Raw genomic sequence first — 13,334 nt, forward strand, 5'->3', positions numbered from 1 at the left:
GCGAATACATTTACATGATACCTGTAAAAATTTATTAGATTTTGTTTTACACTTTGGATTGTTGTTGTGATACTCTGAGATCAAAGAAATACAGTCATTAAACTAACCAAAATTAATGCAAATATATTAAAGTGGTGATTTTAATGCATTGATGTCATTGTTTATCCCTGTTTCTATGGTAATGGCACCACTTGACAGTTCCACATCGTATCTCATCTTAAGTAGACATAAGCAGCTTTCTAATGATGTATGATGCGTGTGTGTATAGAGAGGGTAAATTAAATTGACCAAATCAGTGGCCGTTCCTACTCACCTAAATGTGAAAGTTCTAACCGATTTGTATGACAACTGGCAAGCTAAGTTCCCGGTAAGCTGCACAGCCAAGCAGCAGCCTATTAAGCGCCATGCAGGAGCTCAGGAAACCCAGCCCCCATGGACCTGCCACAGCCGGATGACAAGCGCCCCAGCCCCAACCCAGCCACGGGACAGGTGCCCCAGGCCCAACCGACGCCGGCCCTGCTGTAGCCGGGGGACAGGCGCAAGCCCGCAGACCTAGTCCTGGAGCTACCACCATGGTGAGAGGTGCCTCTTCCCCCCCCCTGCAGCCCAGGTGCTGCTGCGGGAAGAGAGAGAGGGGAGTCCTCTCTCCCCACCATAGCCCGGGGCAGCCTGCACCCCAAACCCCTCATCCGCTGGCCAAGCCAGAGCCTGCACCCCCAGCCGGAGCCCTCCAACCCTCTGCCCCAGCCCTGAGTCCCCTCCCACACTCCGAACCCCTTGGCTCCACCCCCACCACATGAATTTTATTATGTGTCACACATCACCTTCATAATGGTGAACATAATAAAATTCATTCTGCACATGTTTGGGAAAAATTAGAGGAAACACTGCTGGCAAGTATATCATAATTAGACAAATATTTAAGGGGGTTTTGCTGCAGTCTCTGAAATGTAAGAAATTAAGGAAACCCTTAACCACATGAAGATTACTGGCAACATCCCTCCTTCTGAAGATTATGAAATATATTTATTTTTGAACCTGGTGAGGACGACTTCTTAACAAGGGAAAGATTTCAGTTTTCCTGTCATTTCTTAGTGCAATGGTATAGTTCATCCCAGTTTCCATGTGCAACTCAAGCCAACTGTTACTGCATCAACAAGATCATATTTTGAATATTACATTTAATTTCTGGGATACTGAAGTGGAAAGCGCTCCAGATTTAAGCAGCCACACCATGCAGTGTAGAAAATAGAAGGAGATGGTGATAAAAAGGTGGAAGGCCAAAATTTAGCCAAAAAAGGTGGGAGGCCATCTTTTATTCTCAGCAAGGTATCAGATGTTAGTAAGAAAGACACTTTTGTATATGACCCTCCTAGGGCAGTACTTCACAGATTTGAAACTGTAGTCAGTTTTATGTACCATTTTCAAGGCCTCTCAAATCTCTCTGTACTTGGTCAAGGTAGAGAGAATTTCAGCTATGCATTTAAGCCAAATTTGGTACCACAGAAGGGAGTGTTACTCCATATACATAATGCCACAAAGCAATAGCTATCTATTTCTGATGGCTGGGAAAGAGATATAAACCTTCTTCAGTCAGGCCACAGGGCTTCCCTGAATTAATTCTTGTTTGACCTAGAGCACATCTTTTAGCAAAACATCTAATTGTTCCAATGGTTAATTACCCTCACTGTTAAAAATTTGCTCCTTATTTCTAGTCTGATGGTGATTAACAGTTTAACTCAGATAAATCTCAAAGGAATTTCATGAGAAAGAAAAGGCTAGCCAGAGGACTCCCCCCGTCAAATTTCAAAGCCCTGCTACAAACAAAGATGTTTGAGCTTCACAAAAAAGTGGCTGCCAGAATATTTTAGAATTGAAAGTGTTAGCCAACCTAAACACAGGGGGTAACAGACAATATCAGTGAACTAAACATGGTCAGAAAAATCTTGCTGAAGAATATAAATTCAGAAATGGAGCCAAAGTATTTATATAAAAACACTGTGAAACATAAAATATACCAGTATTCATTTTCCATAAATTCATCAGCATTTAGTTTAACGTTGCAATATGTTAGTCTGTCAAAACACTCTAGTCCATTGACTTTCTATTATTTCAGGCACATTGTTACATTCAAACTAGTAGATGGAGGTCAGGTGCTTGAGCTGGCCTACAGTATCTATCTCCTGTGGAGTAGAGATGTCAGTTCCTCCCACCGCCATCTTAACTTTAATAAAGAAAAGACAGATATTCTTCGAAAACACAAAGAAGGTTTATTAAGGAAGCGATAAACTGCAATTGTGGTTGCTCCAAAAAGGTAGGTGTGAAGCCTGGTCCCTCACAACCCCTGTAGCAATAACTTCCAACAGAATAAACCCTAAACAAACACACCCCAAAACTATACTGTGTCACAACGGATGACCTTGGTCTGAATTAGGTAGCTGATGGTGATATCTGTCCTTGCAGCTCGGGTTCGTTGGATCCTGGACCTACGACCTACAAAACAAGCCCTTACACAGTACCACTTATTAGTGCCATCTATATAATAAACCTTGACCTCAAAAGTTGAATCATTTTCCCCCTCATTCTTTCTTTCTATAGAAAAGCAGTCTTTAACTCAAAGTTTTTGGTAGATGCTCATGGATTCAGCATATTTATTTTTAAATGTTTTAAGAGATAATGTGTAGGGCTTTATATATTTTGTATTAAATTTAGATTTCATTTTAAACAGTTTATTTTTAAAAAGAAAACATTAAATAAAATCAAAATAATCCAATTTAAATAATTTTTTTTAAATCATCCATTTTTATCCACCCTGGTTTCTCAAGATTGACTGTACAGTTCTATTTCAGACTATGATCTCCAGATGCCTGGACTGTACTGCAGAAATTTTGTTACTCACTCTTCACCACAGTACTCTTCCTGCATTGCAATCCAGGAGCAGTACACCAGACCCTACAACTGATTTAAGGTTACAGTTTGTGAAGTTTACTATAAGCTTAACATTGAAACAAATTTAATCCCCATTATTGCTGATTTTGTCTTAACTGCAATTTATAGTAGCTGGATAAGGTAAGCCAGAGGACAGCTCCTGATTTGTAAGTCACAGCAATTCATACAAAATGAACTATAACTTAATGGTCTAGTAACGGCTTGCTAGCACATAGATGGGAAACAATGGTTCTGATCCAAGGGCTATCAAAGGCTAAAAAGGAAAAATCCCTACATTTATTGTTGGAGAGTGAATGTAATGAAATGGAACACTTCACATTGCTCCCCAGAGACCCCACTAGCAGACACTCCCGAAGACTTCAGCATTTAGACTCTTGAGCCAAAAGGATCAACACTATAACAGAATCCCCCAGGGCACGGGCAGTGTGAAAAGAGTCAGAAGAAAGCCTAGATGACCCTTACTCAAAAAAGTAACAACTTTAACAGACTGATCATAACTTTCACATCTGAGGATGTCTGGATTAGGAGATTGCTGCAAACTGAAAGCACTCTACTATATACTGTACACAGAAATTATTATTTTAAGTGATAAAAAGTTATTTGGAAAACAACCTAACATGACCCTTAAATGAACAAACTTGGTACACCAATACTTTTCCAAATAGCAAGATCCCAGGATTTTTAATTATACATATGTAGCATTTCACATGACCTACAATTTATACCAGAGTAAATAGCACCCCATGAGCAAAGAACCAAAGGTATGAGTTAGACACAGTCATGTGTTTGTACACCGATCCCATTCACGCAGAGTAAAAAAGCAATGCTATAGGGATTAGTGTCAGTTTTGTTGGCTCTATACATATTCCTCCACCTCTTAGGTAATTTTATCTTTGTTAGACATGTAATTTACAATAGTTCAGCCTTTTAATGCTGAAAACCTGGAATATAATTACGGCCCTACCAAATTCATGGCCATGAAAACTGCATCACCGACTGTGAAATCTGATCTCCCCTGTGAAATCTGGCTAGTGTAGGAGAGAAGCAGGGCTGGGGGTTCTTACTGTGGGCCAGTCTCCAGATGCTAGTCCCCGTTGGGATGGGGAGGGACCGGATTTCCTCTTCCCCTGCAGGGGCCACTCCTGGGGCTGGGTCAGACCCACCTCCAGGAACCTCCCCCAGCTGCAGGTAGCTCTAAGACTCCTGGCTGGGAGCCTCACTCTGAAGGCAGCACTGCTATCAATAGCAGCTCAGAAGTAAGAGGGGCAATACTGCAACCCCCCAACAATAGCCTTGGGATCCCCCCTACTGCCCCCTTTTGGGTCAGGATCCCCTTGGATTCAAAACTGTGAAATTTCAGATTTAAATACCTGAAATTTACTATTTTTAAAATCCTATGACTGTGAAATTGACCAAAATGGACCATGAATTTGGTAGAGCCCTAAAGATAACTAAAGCTACCACACCAAGTTTAAAAAGTCTGGTTCATCTTAACTCAAACGGAGACGCATACCTCTGATTAGTAAAAATGCTTCCATCACTTAAAGAGATGAGGCAAACATCTTTACAAGGGAATGACAGCACATATATTGTTCCTTAGGGAAGCATGCAGGAATGCATCTAGAGTAGAGCAGCAAATAGAGTCATAAACCACCTTCTAGCCACAAATGGTTTATGTCTGGAACCTACAGTAAGTACTTTTATTTTTTCCTTCAGTTACTCATTGTTGATCCATCAATTTCATCAGGAGTTTGGAAGATGCAAGAAGGGCCATACAACAATGTGAAATATATCTGGCATTTGTACAGTGTCTTTCTTCTGAGGGTCTCAAAGCACTTTGCAAAAAGAGGGTCTGGATCTAGCACTCATGATCCATGATCTTCAATGGGTGCTGAATTAGGCCCTAAACCAAGTAACTCTGTAATACAGGAATTATGTCCCTTTTACAGGAAAGGAACCAGGCACAATTTTTCCAAGAGTAGCTGCGGCAGTCTGTACCCTATTTTTCCCCCCCTCTTATAATGCGATGAAATTTTGTACAAAGTATGCCTCGTGAGAGATCGTTTGAAAACTCACAATTTGCTGATCATTATTGTTCTGGTAAAATGTGTGTGGCAACATTGTATGCAAAATTATAAGATTCTACTATATAATACTTCTGAGACATGTTCCAAGTCTGCAAGAATAGCCACAAACTAGTTCCTCAGAAACAAAAGGTAAACCAACGTCTCAGCCAGGTGTCAACAATATTAAATGGACAATCAGCTGGTCAAGTGGCTATTATTTGGCAGGAAAAGGTGTGAGCAAGAAATTTATATCTTGGCAAAAAACAGCTGGAGGTTCTGTATCCACAGGTGGTATCAACACACTGAACTGGAGGAGGTGTCCTGGTCGAAAGGAATCCAGCCAGTATGACTGCTGAAGCATGTGGTGAGAGACCTCTTCTTTGAATTCATTTAGCTTAAGTTAGATATTAGTTACACTTTACCTTTTTCCTTGTAACCAGTTCTTACTTTTATGCCTCATTACTTGTAATCGCTTAAAATCTTTGTCATTAATAAAGTTGGTTTATTGGATGGGATATAGCCATCTGCCTTCACTGTAAGAATACTCAGAGGGCACAAATCAGCTGTGGAGAAGAAAAGGACCTCCAAGCCATATTATAGCAAAGGATGTGGGAGGGAAGTGAAAGGGTGTGCATAAATAGTAAATAAATTTTGGAATCTTGCACAGGATTGAAGCCAGGCTGCCTCCTGGGAAGAGAAAATATTTGTTCTTTTGGAATTGGCTGAGGTAAGCCTTGGATTTCCTTGCAGACATAAAAATTATGAAAATACACTACTACAAGGAGGCATCCTTTGTTGTTGTATTCCTTAAATTTGACAAACGTAGACCAGCCCTAATCTGAAGGGGGGCGGTGGTAGAATTCTTCTTGTTTGGTCCTTATAATGGCAGGACTGCTAGTCACTGTCCCTGGGTTAGTGGACAAAAACTGCCCTTCCCAGGTTCTTGGAGCACTTACTGTGTACCAACTAGTCTATATCCTACCTCCAAAAAGATTGTTTTTAATATCATAAATATAAATACACACAGAGCAATCCTAGTCTTCAAATGATGTCACCTGCTCGCTACAAGCAGCAGTAATGCTAATAAACCCAGGTATCCCGAGTCTCAGCTTAGTGTCCTAATCACTGGACCATCCTCTCTAGAAGCTTTGTATCTAAAATGTGAGTGCATCCTTTGGAGTCATCTCTGTGTAGTTGGGGCATAAGTCTGCCTTTCAGAGGATAAAGGATTGGGACAAGAAATGTTTGCTAAGTCAGCAACCAGCCCACAATTAGTCTGATCTTTGAGAAAAGGAGTCCCATGAACCTTACTGTTTTTCAGATTCAAAAGGCAAAATCCACTTATATGTCCACACTTTTTCCTTCAGTTGTATTTTACTTGCTGAGGGAGCTACCCTTTTGTAACCTGAAACAGGATGAGAGGTACAATCACCTGCCAACAAACCATTATTTTGTAGGCTTCGCACACCCTCTTAGTGCCAAAATGGGTTTGGTTTGATTATTTCCGTTCCCAAATTTCACAGTCAAGACCTAACCTCTGATGCATGCAGTGAATTTTAACAGTACTGTATTTAACTGATCAGTACTGCAGATGATTGAAAGCACTTAAACATCCTTTGTCAGGGGTTCAGCTGTCACAAATAGGTGATAGGCAAATTGGTGCTTTAACAAGTGTTTTTTATAGGCGTGCTAATTAATGACACTCAGATGTGTGTCCGCTTACAGGTCAGTAAAATTGGAGGCACTCATGCGATGAACACCATAAAAATATTTTTTAGGAAAGGACAGGTGGTGGAAACATGTAGAAAGCACTTGTTAATGGGAAACAACCATTATTTTATAGGCTATTCTTTGAAATATATGCAGATTATGCAACTTGCATATTGTGAGACTGTTTAAGATCCCTCTTCCAGCGATCATTGTATACCTGGAAAATATTTTTTCCATTTAAGACAGGAGGCAACATTTCTAGTATCCTGCTCTGATAACTAGGCAGTCTGAAAACCTGCCTTTAATCCCCACTCTACTATGAGCTTCTTGTATGCCCCCTTAGCTAAATCATTTATTGTGTGGCTCCATTTCCCCACCTGTAAAAATTGGGTATTTATCTCCTACTTTGAGATCATCATAAGAAAGGCATGCTTTAAAAACTATCAAGATAGCTGTAAATTAACAATTCTATAATAGAGCTATGAAGACACTTTTCAGAACATCTAAACTGAAATTTGAAAAATTATGTAAATGTTATAAAGACCACTTTTTGTGGGTGAACACACTTAGTGTGAATTATTGATTTATAAGTGATGCAGTTACCCTAAACTGGTGAATACAAAACACACATAATAAAACAAAAATCAGTATTTGTAAAGCACAGTGAAGTAGTAAAGTGCAGTCATAGTTCCAAGAAAACACATACTGGAGAGGACAAAGATAAAAGTTGATGAGAAGGATAAATGTACATATGCTTGGCTCACCAGAATCCCTCAGAAAAACTGGAAGCCATTCAGCTTGGAAGTTTGTATTAAAAATATTAATCATTATTAGGATTCCACCAATGTTATACTGTTAGCCCTTTTGACATGAGCAGTTAGCCAATATTCAGATCTTGGGGGTTGTTCCCACCAAAGGGAGAAATTGATGATGTAGTCAGGTATTTCTTTGATGTAATACTGATTTACAAAGAATGTACATAAAATCCTTTTTCCCTAAAAAAGGAGGAATCAAACAACAGGAGACAGTTTCTTTGCTTACAGTTCCAAGTATTTCCAGCCAATACTCCACTGAAAAGCACTCATTTCTCTCCCCCACCCCACCCCCGCAAGGTCATGCTATAAGTGGTTCTCTATCTCTGGGACCTCCTTCTCTATGGACTTCTGTTTTGTTCCTGCCCCTTCTCTCACCAACACCTTCCTCAAACACCACCCAGCCCCCTTGTTTGCATTCTGACCCCAGTGGGGGGGGGGGAAAAAAAATCAGACTGCATAGCTCCACTCCTACTCAAGCCTCACACATGGCCTGTGCTTTGGGTGGTGTCTTCTACTGTTTTAGCTATCAATACGCAGCTTTATTGCTTTTTACATTTCTCCTCACAGAAGGGAGGCTGTTACACCACCAGTTTCAACGCAATTTCACTCAACACGCAACCTAATATTAGTATTGACTAGAGCCATTTTCAGAAGAGGCATCACTTTATAGTAGCTTGAAGAGTAGGGTGAAAAAGGAAAGGGATACATAAAGTATGGTGTCCAGAGTAGTTATACTTCTGTTTACATTATCACTCTTTGAGCATTCTCATAGAAATGTTTTATATAAGGTTTTTTTACATTTCAAATGTAACAACTGTGCACTTAATGTGGGATTTTATTTTCAAATTCCTGACAAAAATTGTTTCCAGGTGGACTAGAAGACTGCCTAAGGTCATGACAATAAGCAAAACACTTTCGCTGGCTTTAAGCAACTAGTACTATACTTTGATATATTAACCTGGCACGCTGACAAGAACCTATATATTTTACATTTGTCATAAGGAGGAGTAATCAAATACATAAGTATAGAACGGCAAAGTGTTGGCTGGAGAGTAATAATGGGCTAGAGAGATTTATTTCTAAGAATTACCATTAACAAAAAATGTAGACTATTCACTCCCACACATTTTTCTGATTTGGGTTGCACATTGCACTTGTTTCTGTAGATCTTTCTATTCCCTCCCAGCCAGCGAGACACTTTCTTATCTCAGCGTGCGCCCCCCCATCCCACGAAAACAAGGATTATCTCCTCTCATCCCCCAGTGACCTCTTTAAAACTTTTCTCCCGCAAAGGCTCTGCAATGACAGCATACATTTCTCTGGCAACAACAGGCTGGACTCATCTCCCACTACATACCACAAATGCTGCTCCTTCAAGGAGACAGTTGCTTAAAAGAACAATGAAAGGCACTCTGCATAGCACTTCTAGACCCTGTTGGGCCAAAAATGGGCACTTACTATATGAGCACTTCAGAAACATTAATGAATTAGTGGGGGAAGCAAAAGTGGATGGGAATCTGGGAGGCAGTGACCATGAGTTGGTTGAGTTCAGGATCCTGATGCAGGGAAGAAAGGTAAGCAGCAGGATACGGACCCTGGACTTCAGGAAAGCAGACTTCGACTCCCTCAGGGAACAGATGGCCAGGATCCCCTGGGGGACTAACATGAAGGGGAAGGGAGTCCAGGAGAGCTGGCTGTATTTCAAGGAATCCCTGTTGAGGTTACAGGGACAAACCATCCCGATGAGTCGAAAGAATAGTAAATATGGCAGGCGACCAGCTTGGCTTAATGGTGAAATCCTAGCGGATCTTAAACATAAAAAAGAAGCTTACAAGAAGTGGAAGGTTGGACATATGACCAGGGAAGAGTATAAAAATATTGCTCGGGCATGTAGGAAAGATATCAGGAGGGCCAAATCGCACCTGGAGCTGCAGCTAGCAAGAGATGTCAAGAGTAACAAGAAGGGTTTCTTCAGGTATGTTGGCAACAAGAAGAAAGCCAAGGAAAGTGTGGGCCCCTTACTGAATGAGGGAGGCAACCTAGTGACAGAGGATGTGGAAAAAGCTAATGTGCTCAATGCTTTTTTTGCCTCTGTTTTCACTAACAAGGTCAGCTCCCAGACTGCTGCGCTGGGCATCACAAAATGGGGAAGAGATGGCCAGCCCTCTGTGGAGATAGAGGTGGTTAGGGACTATTTAGAAAAGCTGGACGTGCACAAGTCCATGGGGCCGGACGAGTTGCATCCGAGAGTGCTGAAGGAATTGGCGGCTGTGATTGCAGAGCCCTTGGCCATTATCTTTGAAAACTTGTGGCGAACGGGGGAAGTCCCGGATGACTGGAAAAAGGCTAATGTGGTGCCAATCTTTAAAAAAGGGAAGAAGGAGGATCCTGGGAACTACAGGCCAGTCAGCCTCACCTCAGTCCCTGGAAAAATCATGGAGCAGGTCCTCAAAGAATCAATCCTGAAGCACTTACATGAGAGGAAAGTGATCAGGAACAGTCAGCATGGATTCACCAAGGGAAGGTCATGCCTGACTAATCTAATCGCCTTTTATGATGAGATTACTGGTTCTGTGGATGAAGGGAAAGCAGTGGACGTATTGTTTCTTGACTTTAGCAAAGCTTTTGACACGGTCTCCCACAGTATTCTTGTCAGCAAGTTAAGGAAGTATGGGCTGGATGAATGCACTATAAGGTGGGTAGAAAGCTGGCTAGATTGTCGGGCTCAACGGGTAGTGATCAATGGCTCCATGTCTAGTTGGCAGCCGGTGTCAAGTGGAGTGCCCCAGGGGTCTGTCCTGGGGCCGGTTTTGTTCAATATCTTCATAAATGATCTGGAGGATGGTGTGGATTGCACTCTCAGCAAATTTGCGGATGATACTAAACTGGGAGGAGTGGTAGATACGCTGGAGGGGAGGGATAGGATACAGAAGGACCTAGACAAATTGGAGGATTGGGCCAAAAGAAATCTGAAGAGGTTCAATAAGGATAAGTGCAGGGTCCTGCACTTAGGATGGAAGAATCCAATGCACCGCTACAGACTAGGGACCGAATGGCTAGGCAGCAGTTCTGCGGAAAAGGACCTAGGGGTGACAGTGGACGAGAAGCTGGATATGAGTCAGCAGTGTGCCCTTGTTGCCAAGAAGGCCAATGGCATTTTGGGATGTATAAGTAGGGGCATAGCGAGCAGATCGAGGGACGTGATCGTTCCCCTCTATTCGACACTGGTGAGGCCTCATCTGGAGTACTGTGTCCAGTTTTGGGCCCCACACTACAAGAAGGATGTGGATAAATTGGAGAGAGTCCAGCGAAGGGCAACAAAAATGATTAGGGGTCTAGAGCACATGACTTATGAGGAGAGGCTGAGGGAGCTGGGATTGTTTAGTCTGCAGAAGAGAAGAATGAGGGGGGATTTGATAGCTGCTTTCAACTACCTGAAAGGGGGTTCCAAAGAGGATGGCTCTAGACTGTTCTCAATGGTAGCAGATGACAGAACGAGGAGTAATGGTCTCAAGTTGCAATGGGGGAGGTTTAGATTGGATATTAGGAAAAACTTTTTCACTAAGAGGGTGGTGAAACACTGGAATGCGTTACCTAGGGAGGTGGTAGAATCTCCTTCCTTAGAGGTTTTTAAGGTCAGGCTTGACAAAGCCCTGGCTGGGATGATTTAACTGGGAATTGGTCCTGCTTCGAGCAGGGGGTTGGACTAGATGACCTTCTGGGGTCCCTTCCAACCCTGATATTCTATGATTCTATGATAATTTATCCTCACAACCTGCCTGTGAGAAAGTATTTAGTCCTGTTTTACATAAAGTGAAATGAGATGTAGCATAACTGTTCAAGTGACTTGTCCAAGGTCACAAAAACCTGACTTCAAGGAGCTGGGAGATGAACAAGAACTCTCCAGCCCAAGTCCAGTATCTTATCTACAAGACCATTATTCCTCCCAAACTGCAACAGTTCTCTCCCTATTTTTTCCTGTCTCCTCTTTCTCCATTTGTGTGCATCTCTTCCCTTGATCATCCCTCCCCTAGTTTCTCTTAACCCGTACTGTTGACTTCTCCCCTAGCTTCTGCACATACAGCTTTCATCCCCAGAACTGCACCAGCGGCGGTTTTGCTGCTAGCCCTGCATTACAGTGCTTCCTCAACAGCAATGACAGAGATAAAGTGCAAATGATGAAACCCTATTTAGGTTTTTCTTTCTTCCACAGAGAAAGTGTTACGTGCAATTCTCTACTTCTTTAGGACCAATACTCGTTATCTAGTGAGAATATAACAAAATAATGGGCTTAAGCTACAGCAGGGAAAATTTAAGACCAGCATAACTACAAGAACAATTACAAAAGAAGCAGCTGCTGGGGAGACTGCAAAAACACAAGCATCTGACGTATTCCTTTATTAAGGATAGTTCAGCAAAAATGTAGTCAATCTGCAATGATGCAGGAGATAGACTAGAGAAGACTCACTGACAGATCCCTGCCAAATGGTATCATTCTATGGATTAAAATGGAGAATATGGATAGTAATTTACTAGCAAGTCAGCTAAAGGAAACCAGACTACATGAGAACACTGGTCTATATATATTTGTAAAAACATTCTGTCGTGCTAGTACATGAATATCTTGGGAATTACTGTTCAGACAGAGCATCTAAAATCCTTTAGATTGTTTTTTCTTCAAAATGCATGGATGATAGCATAAAGCATTTTAGAACAAACGTGAAATTTCAAACCTCACATTTCAAATCTTTCAAAAAGTAACTTGTTTAAGATACCAATGAATGCAGTCTGTACTGTTTTAAGGTGTTAGTGAGATCAGTTAATTCAAAGGAAAACAAAGACCTGAGTTCAAGACTTGTCAGTTTGCCCCTTCAGTTACCTGACTTTCAAATACTGCCTGTTCACATTAAAAGAACATTGGTTAATTAACAAATTTGCACCAGAGTAATACTTCTGCAGCAGCACTGGCTCCAAAAACTTGAAACTTACTTGAACCACTTAATATGACTGGTCATCTTCCAGACTCCAGCTGTTGCATGAAGATACTACGGTGGAAAGCTTAAAGCATATTCCTGTTCAATAATTATCTTCCTATGCTTCCGGAATAAACATGATTGAAAAAGAGAAACTAAAAATCAGGGCTATGCTGGCAATGGAGCAGTAGTGCAACACAGCCATGCACAAACTGTGTTCGATTCCGGCTTAACCCCCTGGTTTGCAACCCAGCAGAAACTGGCAGTGATGAAATAGCCACTCATACCACTATGCAGAGCCCCACTGGCTATTTCAGGAGAAGTATCCAGACCTCCATGGCAATGAGGATTTCTTTACTTTGTATGTCCTAGGTTTCTAATGTGTGTGTGTTTGGTTTTTTTAAAGTAATTACCATATTCATGTTGAGATTTTTATTGTTTAAGTTACATATATTCTCAACCTTAAGGATTTTTTTCCTGGAGATAAGTGAATAAGAACTATATTAGTCTGTCAAGTTTAAAGTTATTTATATTTTGCCAGCCTACATGCGATGCCAAAAATGGTCAACTACATTCTCTTACCTAAATTCCTCTTGCAATTTCAATTTCACGAAGCAGTCCTGAGTTCCTGTCCTAAACTGCTTTGCAGTGATGCTATTGGAAAATATGTTGCCTTTCAACCCCTCCTTGACAGTCTCATTTGTGTTGGGGGTGAACAATTTTACAGATATGAAACAGAAGGTGTTCAGACACCTGGACAATTTGTATAGTATAAGAACCTAAATAGAACAGAAACTATTTACAGGGTTCTGAATAGCAAT

At 41.4% G+C, this 13,334-nt stretch overlaps 1 protein-coding gene and 1 long non-coding RNA gene across 5 annotated transcripts in view; one reads left to right on the forward strand and one right to left on the reverse strand.

Moving 5' to 3' along the window:
- The window catches only part of TRAPPC10 (trafficking protein particle complex subunit 10), a 94,162-nt gene that overhangs the window by 74,418 nt on the left and 6,410 nt on the right, over nt 1–13,334 (reverse strand). The window lies entirely within an intron of this gene.
- On the forward strand, nt 2,857–5,525 carry LOC122464069. Its single transcript, XR_006287928.1, has 2 exons — nt 2,857–2,968; nt 4,666–5,525. It is a non-coding gene; the product is annotated as an uncharacterized LOC122464069 (long non-coding RNA).

This window comes from Chelonia mydas, chromosome 1 (genome assembly GCF_015237465.2).
Source record: "Chelonia mydas isolate rCheMyd1 chromosome 1, rCheMyd1.pri.v2, whole genome shotgun sequence".
NCBI lineage: Eukaryota > Metazoa > Chordata > Testudines > Cheloniidae > Chelonia > Chelonia mydas.